This window comes from Marmota monax, unplaced genomic scaffold (genome assembly GCF_021218885.2).
Source record: "Marmota monax isolate L192 unplaced genomic scaffold, Marmota_monax_Labrador192_F-V1.1 WCK01_AAM20220418_F8-fsc00760, whole genome shotgun sequence".
NCBI classification, from domain to species: Eukaryota; Metazoa; Chordata; class Mammalia; order Rodentia; family Sciuridae; genus Marmota; species Marmota monax.
In genome coordinates this window covers 52,905-61,099 of record NW_026694599.1, presented here as the reverse complement: position 1 = coordinate 61,099, position 8,195 = coordinate 52,905, and the positions used below count along the sequence as shown (strand labels likewise).

The 8,195-nt window shown below is 42.2% G+C and overlaps 1 pseudogene; it reads right to left on the bottom strand.

Annotated features, from left to right (window-relative positions):
* Positions 1 to 5,998: 5,998 nt before the first annotated feature.
* Positions 5,999 to 7,882, bottom strand: LOC124077602 (transcriptional repressor p66-alpha-like; annotated as a pseudogene).
* Between the last annotated feature and the right edge of the window lie 313 nt (positions 7,883 to 8,195).

The following is an 8,195-nucleotide window of genomic DNA, read 5'->3' as shown; positions in this document are numbered from 1 at the left end:
CGCTGAATTTGTAGATAGGCTTCTTCAAACAGCTGCCAGAATTTTTGGGGATACAGAACAAGCAATGCCATTAATAAAATATCTGGCTTATGACCAAGCAAATCATTGATGCAGAGAGGTTATTAGACCATGGAAACATGAAGATTTAAACACATATATTAAATTATGTAGAGACATTAATGAATAAGGGCAAGTATTGGCAGCTGCATTACAACAGGCTTTAGATGCCGGGCCAAAAACATGCTACAATTGTGAACAAACAGGACATTTTAAAAGCAATTGCCCAGTAGGAAAAGGGTTTAACAAAACTAGGTATCAAAGAAATAGAATACCAGGTATTTGCCCATGATGCCATAGAGGGAGACATTGGGCTAATGAATGCCTTTCTCAAACCACCATAGAGGATAATCCCTTATCAAAAAATGGACAAGGACCAGGTATTTACCCATGATATCATGGAGAAAGGCATCAGACTCCATTGCCAAAAAACAGACTGGGGGGCCCAATGCTCCGGGGCCCACAAACAAAAATGTACGGGCAAGTGGAGGAACCCAGCAACACCATGAGGGTAGTGCTCAGGACACATTGTCCATTAAATCCCTCATCAGACAAACAAGAGGGAGTGCACGGTTGGAAATCTGCACCTCTGCCAGAGCAGTACTAACTGCAGAGATGGGAGTTCAAATCATTCCCACAGGAGTAAAAGGACCTCTTCCCCAAGGAACAGTAGGCTTATTATTGAAACACAGTTCTTCTACACTAAAAGGACTTATGATAAGTCCTGAGGTAATTGATCCCGATTATGTAGGTGAAATAAAATTTATAGTTAGTTCTCCAAGAGGTATATCAGTAATTACACCAGGAGATAGAATAGCACAGTTATTAATAATACCCAGCCTACATGATAAATTTTCCAGTCATCGTGTAGAAAGAAGTTCCAGGGGATTAGGCTCCACAGGTGTAGATTGGGCTATGCTGTCTTTAAATTTAGATTCTCGCCCAATGCTAAAACTAAATATTCAAGGACATGAATTTAATGGGCTACTGGACAAAGGTACTGACCTTAGCATCATATCTCATCAAGAATGGCCGTAGGAATGGCAACTAATTCCCATAGAAGTGCAATGGTATTAGATTGCAAGGATCCTGAAGGATGTGAAGGAACTATACAGCCATATGTATTGGATCATCTTCCTATAAATTTATGGGGACGAGATGTCCTAGATCAATTAGGTTTGATGTGAACAAATAACATCAATCCTAATGTGCCCACTACTAGGGATAGACAAGGTTTTAGGAAAGAAAAAAGATTAGGAGAACAAGAGCAAGGTATAGCAGCACAAATTCAAATAGATCAAGGAATAAATAGACATGGATTGGGTTTTCAGAAGGGGCCACTGAGACAATCAAATTTACTTGGAAATCAGAAAAACCAGTATGGGTTCCTCAGTGGCACCTGACAAAAGAAAAGATACAAGTAGCCCATGATCTGGTCAAACAACAACTAGCGGAAGGACATATACAACTTTACATAACTCCCCATAATACTCCCATTTTTGTCATCAAAAAGAAATCTGGTAAATGGAGATTATTACAAGATTTAAGAGCCATTAATAATGAGATGGTTATTATGGGACCTGCTCAATCAGGGATTCGTCAATTGTCTGCTTTGCCAAAAACCTGGTATGTTTTAGGCATAGATATTAAAGATTGCTTTTTTTTTTTCAATTCCAATTCATCTGGAGGATAGTCCACGTTTTGCATTTACTATCCCTGCACTGAATCATGAAGGTCCTGATCAGAGATATGAATGGAAAGTACTCCCACTAGGGATGGCTAACAGCCCAACTATGTGTCAAATTTATGTTAACAAAGCAATCCAGCCACTTAGAAATCAAAATCCTGAACTACAAATATTTCACTATATGGATGATGTATTATTAGCCCATATAGATAAAAACACATTGCTGGAATGTTATGCCATACTTACAAACTTATTTAAAAAATATAATCTAGACATAGCAATAGATAAAGTACAATTAAATTTTCCAATTACTTATTTAGGAGTTCTATTATCCTCAACCATGGTCCATCCACCAAATATTCAAATACAAGTAGATCAACTCAAATCACTTAATGACTTTCAAAAGTTATTGGGAGACATAAATTGGATAAGGCCTTGTCTAGGCATACCAAAGGAGAATTAGGACCTTTATTTGATATTCTAAAAGGTCCATCAGATCCAAATTCACCCTGATTGTTAACACCTGAAGCAAGAAAGGCATTAAAAATTATTCAAACTTCTATGGAAAATATGCATTTGGATAGAACTGATATAAGTTTTCCTTTATTATTTATTGTACTACCAACAAAATGTATTCCTACAGGAGTATTTTGGCAAGAAGGTCCATTATTGTGGATACATTTATCTTATTCTCCTAACACTATTCTTACTAGGTATCCTGAAGCTATAGGACAATTAATACTCAAAGGAATAAAAGCAGCAAAAGGAGTGTTTGGAATTTCTCCCAATAAAATTATTACTCCATATACTATGGATCAAATTGATGTGTTAGTTAATGAGTTAAAAATTTGGGCAATAATCATGTTTAAATCTCATGATTCATTTGATAATCACTTACCATCTAATCCTTTGTTGTCTTTTTTGGTCTAAGCATCTTGTAGTTTTCCAAAAATGACAAGAAAAACACCTATCATGAATGCTCCAAATATATTCACTGATAGGTCAAATAATGGTACAGAAGCAGTAGTTACCCCTGATAAAACTTACATTTTTAGTATCCAAACAATCAGCTCAAAAGGTAGAGCTTAATGCAGTTTTACAAGCTTTTGTGATGTTTAAAGATTCTGTATTTAATTTATTTTCTGATAGTCAGTATATAGTTAATGCTATAGTATCCCTTGAAGATGCTGCTAGGATTTCTCCTTCCTCTACTCTTTTCTCTTTGTTTTCCACTATACAAAGTCTAATCTGGGACAGAAAAGATCCATTCTTTATAGGACATATCATGGCACTTACAGGATTTCCTGGAGCCCTTAGTTTGGGCAATGATTTAGCAGATAAAACTACACATGACATACATATTTTCTCTACACTAGAAGAAGCTACACATTTTCATAAAAGGTTCCATGTCAATGCTAATACTTTACAAAAGTGCTTTAAAATAACTAAAGAACATTCCATACATGTAATAAAACGATGTCAAAATTGTGTGACCTTTTTACCACAAGTTAATCTTGGAGTCAATCCTAGAGGACTTATACCTAACCATATTTGGCAGATGGATATCACACACTTGCCAGAATTTGGAAAATTAAAATATTTGCATGTTACAGTTGATACTTCTTCTGGATTTTTGATGGGCTCATTGGTTACAAAATTTTGCCACTGTGGGCATTCCAAAAAAGGTAAAAACAGATAATGGTCCTGGCTATACCTCTACCTCTTTTAAACAATTTTGCTCATCATTTGGCATTATTCATATTACAGGAATCCCATACAATCCACAGGGACAAGGCATAGTTGAAAGAGCTCATCAAACTATTAAAATGTACTTATTAAAGCAAAAGAGAGAATTGGAAAGGGGTATACATCCCCCAAAGATAAACTTAAAATAACCCTTTTTAGTCTAAACTTTTTAAGTTTGGATTCATCAGGACTTAGTGCTGCAGGAAGACATGTGTATCCAAAAAATGTACATAAGCCAAAGGTACTTTGGAAAGATATTCTAACAGGACAATGGAAAGGTCCTGACCCAGTGATTGTCTGGAGTCGGGGTTCTGTTTGTGTGTTTTCACAGGGAGAACAGCAACCAATTTGGATTCCAGAGAGACTAACCAAAGCGATTTCTACATACCAAAAAGAAGATGATTTGACTCAAATGCATAACAGCTGATATCCAGAGCTCCAGCTTGGCTATTCTTACATCTGCAAAAGTGATTAACCAGGATGCTTTTTTCAATATCTATTTTATTATTGCCTTTTCCAACATCATAAAGTTCTATTTTATTTTTTGACCTCATACAAACCTAGGTTAATGTTTTTCTGATCAGTTTTATTTTTTGACTGTGGAGTTTTTAAACATTGCAATGGAAATTTCACCTGTATAAAGCTACAAGGCCTTTACTGTTGATTTATGTGTTGTACGTTTGAGTGCACTGTTGTGTTTAGTGTTGTATGTCTGTATGTGCGTATGTCTATATTTCATATATGAGGAGCACTCATGAAATAATGGACCCGATTTTTTTTTATTCATGTGATTTAAATGGTTTAATTTAAATTAGGTAAATAGCTGTTAAGGATTGTTTTTAAAGGAGGTTACCCGATCTGTTTGTTTACTTTCACCTTTCCTTTTCATTATATTTATTAATTCTGTTCAGGATAATGTAAATTGCTCAGAAAATTGTTTTCTTAGTACCTGTTGGAATGTTACATAATTTCTTTTTAGCATCATTGCCAGAATTCCTATCTTCATCCCAGTGCCGGTGAAGACAAAGATAAAACCAAACTACAGCTTCTATGATAGCTATCACAGTAAACTGTATAAAATGATGCATTGATGAATAATAACTCAACAAGTAATGCTCAATCAAGGAGTCAATATACTTTGGGAGGAAATGGACATATTGATGGATTCCTCCACTTTTTACTGCTTGCAGAACTTGCCTGGATTATGTATCTCTTGTATGCATTGTGAACTATCTGTTGGGGCAGCGAATTGTGGTAGTGCTGGCATACCTTTGCTGATGGTGTCACCGGTGATATAATTTTTCCAAAGGAGCCATCAATTGGCTTGGTTTCATGGCATATCTGTATCCTCCTCCCTTCTACTAGTGATGGTCTAAATTTGGGGGCCAAAAGAGGTGAGGCAAAGAACCTCACCCCCCACTGGTGTAAAGGCCAAATTTGGGGGCCAACTGAGGTGAGGCAAAGAACCTCACCCCCCACTGGTGCATAGGCCTATGCACAAGTATAGCTGTATGCTGGACCAGTAGTCAGTGATGGGTATGATCCAATTGCAGTGGTACCAACCTAAGATAGGAGGCTGACGCCTAGAGATCAGGTCATCCGATGACGGGTAAGGACCATATGTTGAATTGGACAACTTACCAGGCACAGTCCCTAAGCCACATTGCTTGTTGTTTTATTAATCAGAAGGGAGGAGATGCTGAGAGCCATAGCCAAGTAGGAATGACGCATGGCAATTTCCTTGTCAGCCTACCCAATGTTGCTTAGAGGGAGGACTCTCCATTACGGAAATGGGCTTGCCTTGGACCCAGGTCATTTGCAGTGACATTGCATGAATGTTTGAGAGTTTTGGTTTGAAAGGTGAGCTTGCTCAGGGATTAGGGTGGCTCCAGGTTTCGGGTGGATCCTGCTGGGAATAGAGCATATCCTGCTGTCTCAGGCGCGCACTCCTTGAGTTCCTGTTGAGTTCTTGTTGGATTCAGAGGGTATTTGGTATGCAGAGCCGGTGGAAGGTGTGTATTTTCCACAGAACGTGCGTGTAGAGTGCTGGTGAGAGTTCGGCAATAAAGAGTTGCTGTTTGAATTTACAAGGTGTGGTGGCTCGATTATTTTGTGCCCAGCCAGACTGTGACACTGGGTGCCAGCCTCACCTGAGTGTGTCACAGTGTCCAAGATGAACTGCCTGTGTGTGCCTACCTGGAGTGGAGGGAGGAGGCCCGAAACACAGCCAGCCCCTGAGGTCCACTTTTCTGTTGTGTTGGGCAAACTAAAGGCAAAGAAAGAAAGGAAGGAAGCCCGCAGAAAGGTCCCTCAGTTCTGATCCTTGCCCACCATGAAGCAGCACCCCTGTACCCAGCTGTGATGAGGCTCTGCAACCAAGGACTAATATCTTGCTTCAGTAGCAGCGTGGCTATCACTCGCTCTCAAAGGGCAGTGTGGTGTATCCTTTTAGACCAAGGGCCAGGTGGGAGGGAGGAGGAGCCTGTCCTCCACTGGGCCTGGCTCACACTATTTCCACGTGGCTGACTGGGGTATGGAGTGTGGTGGAATTATGTACAGGAGGTATTTTCGCTGGTGATCCACAGCAGAGGACGTCTAATGAACTGCCAAGCTTGGACTGACAAATGTCAGGGTCCCGCCTGTGCTCAGGAGCGTTTTGTTCCAGTTGGAGGTGACACTGCTCTTGGGAGCACCTGCAGCTCTGTAGGAATGTCTGCCAGTCCTGCTGACCAGGGTTGTGGCTGAGGCTGTGTTCTGCAGTTTGGGCGACTGGCCGAATGTGTGCAGTACACCGTGGGTTGTTGCAGCTGAGCCTCAGAACAGCTGGCTGGAGGACTGTACAGCTCCGTTACTCCAGTCTTGGGCCTTTTATGAACCTGCTTCAGGGCTAAGTGGGGGGCAGCAGTGAGCTCAGCCTTGGTGGTGGTTGTGGTGGCCATACCCTGCTGCAGGAGGTGCTGTTTAATCTCTTGCTCCTGTTGCAGCGCCTTCACAAAGGCAGCCTTCAGGCGGATAGTATGCTCCACCTTGAGTGCCTTCTTCTGGTTGGATGTCATGCAGTTCTCTCACATGATGGCCCCACCCTCTCCTCCTGCCAATGGCATGTGAAGTTTGTCTTATGTTGTGCACACATGTAGGACTCCCAGTATAGCACAGCAGCAGCTGCAGCAGCCAACATCCTGCCTGCTTGTGTCTCCAGTAGGTTCTGCACCCCCTCCTCCAGGACAACAAGGTATATGAACTCATTTTTGGCAGCACTTGGCAGGAAATTCATCTCTGGGGCTGGGGAATCGGGTGGGGGGATCCCCAGCAGTGTCTTCTCTAGTTGTTTGCCTAGTGCAAGCTTGGAGACCGCCTACCAGCTGGCTGGAAACTCACCAGAAGTAACCACAGAAACAACACTGGTAGGGGTGGAGTTGGCCTGAGTGGAGGCAGCTGTTGTCCCCTTCAGTGATGCTGGGGTGGGCTGTGGGAGGTTGACAGCAGACTGGTGTTGGAGACGTTGTTGACACTGATGGGTCCCTGCTGGATGATTTTCTGTCCCTGAATTTGAATTTGCACACTGGGCACAGAAGCGTGGGTATGGGGGGGGGGAGCAAAAGAAAAGGCGGTGGCTCTGTGGTGGAATGTTGCCGGATGTTATGGATTTGATGGGACCCCCTGACAAGTGGGGGCATGACGACCTGTGATGTCCCCTAAGGTCCCAGCTTAGAAAACACCTGTTGCCCGCCACGGACCAGGGTGGCAAGATGACACTGCCAGGCATTGGAGTTGAAGAAGTCTGAATTGATGTCTTGCCAACGGGAAGGTTCTGTATGCCTCGCATGAATGGGGGAGGGGTAGTCACAGTGCTCCCAGTGGAGCCCGTGGGCTTCTGGGAGGTGGCTTCTTTTTGTATCTGCTGCAACTTTTTCAACAATACAAGCTTTGCTTCTTCTAATCTTAGCTCTCCTATTAGCTGCCTGATCATTCTTTCTTGTTCTTCAGGACTACTTTTCAGAAGAGCCTAACTGCTGGTCTCCTTCAAGGCTGTCTTGGTCAGTACATTCACCCTTGGGTTTGAAGGTTGCTCATTGTCAGAGAGCACAATCACATGGGGAGAGGGCGGTCTCCTTTCAGACTTCATGTCACTGTGTGAGGTTCGCATATCCACTGGCCTTCGCTCACCAGTCCCTCACCTCTTCAAATTATGGTGGCCTCTGCTGCCCTCAGCAATCCTTGGGCTGGACCTGCTCCTGGCTCAGGTGCCACTCTTATATCTCCATCAGAGTTTAAGTCTGAAGCTGAGGATCTTCTTTCCATTTTCATTTTCTTGCTCTCCACATCATCCTCTATAGGGTCTGGTTCAAGGGCTCATTTCTGATTTAGTGATGGGCAAGCTTCCTCAGTCATTCTAATTGGCAATTCATGGGTTTGCGGGGTTGCGGGGCAAGGTGGCAGAGGGGCCAGGGGCGCCAGGCCAAGAATATTTGGTATGCCAGTGGGGCCACCCAGGCCCATGGCTCTGCTCCACCCGTCTGCCTTTCTGCCCCCACCGCTGGCCAGATCTGCAGTTTATTTTTTGAATAGTGGATATTATTTGATTGCTGATGCAGACTTACAGATAGCCTGATCCAGAAGAAAATAATCCTTTAATATTATAGTAAGAAAAATATGTGACTTTTTAAAAACCATGGTGTTTATATGCTAAATATGAACTTATAAC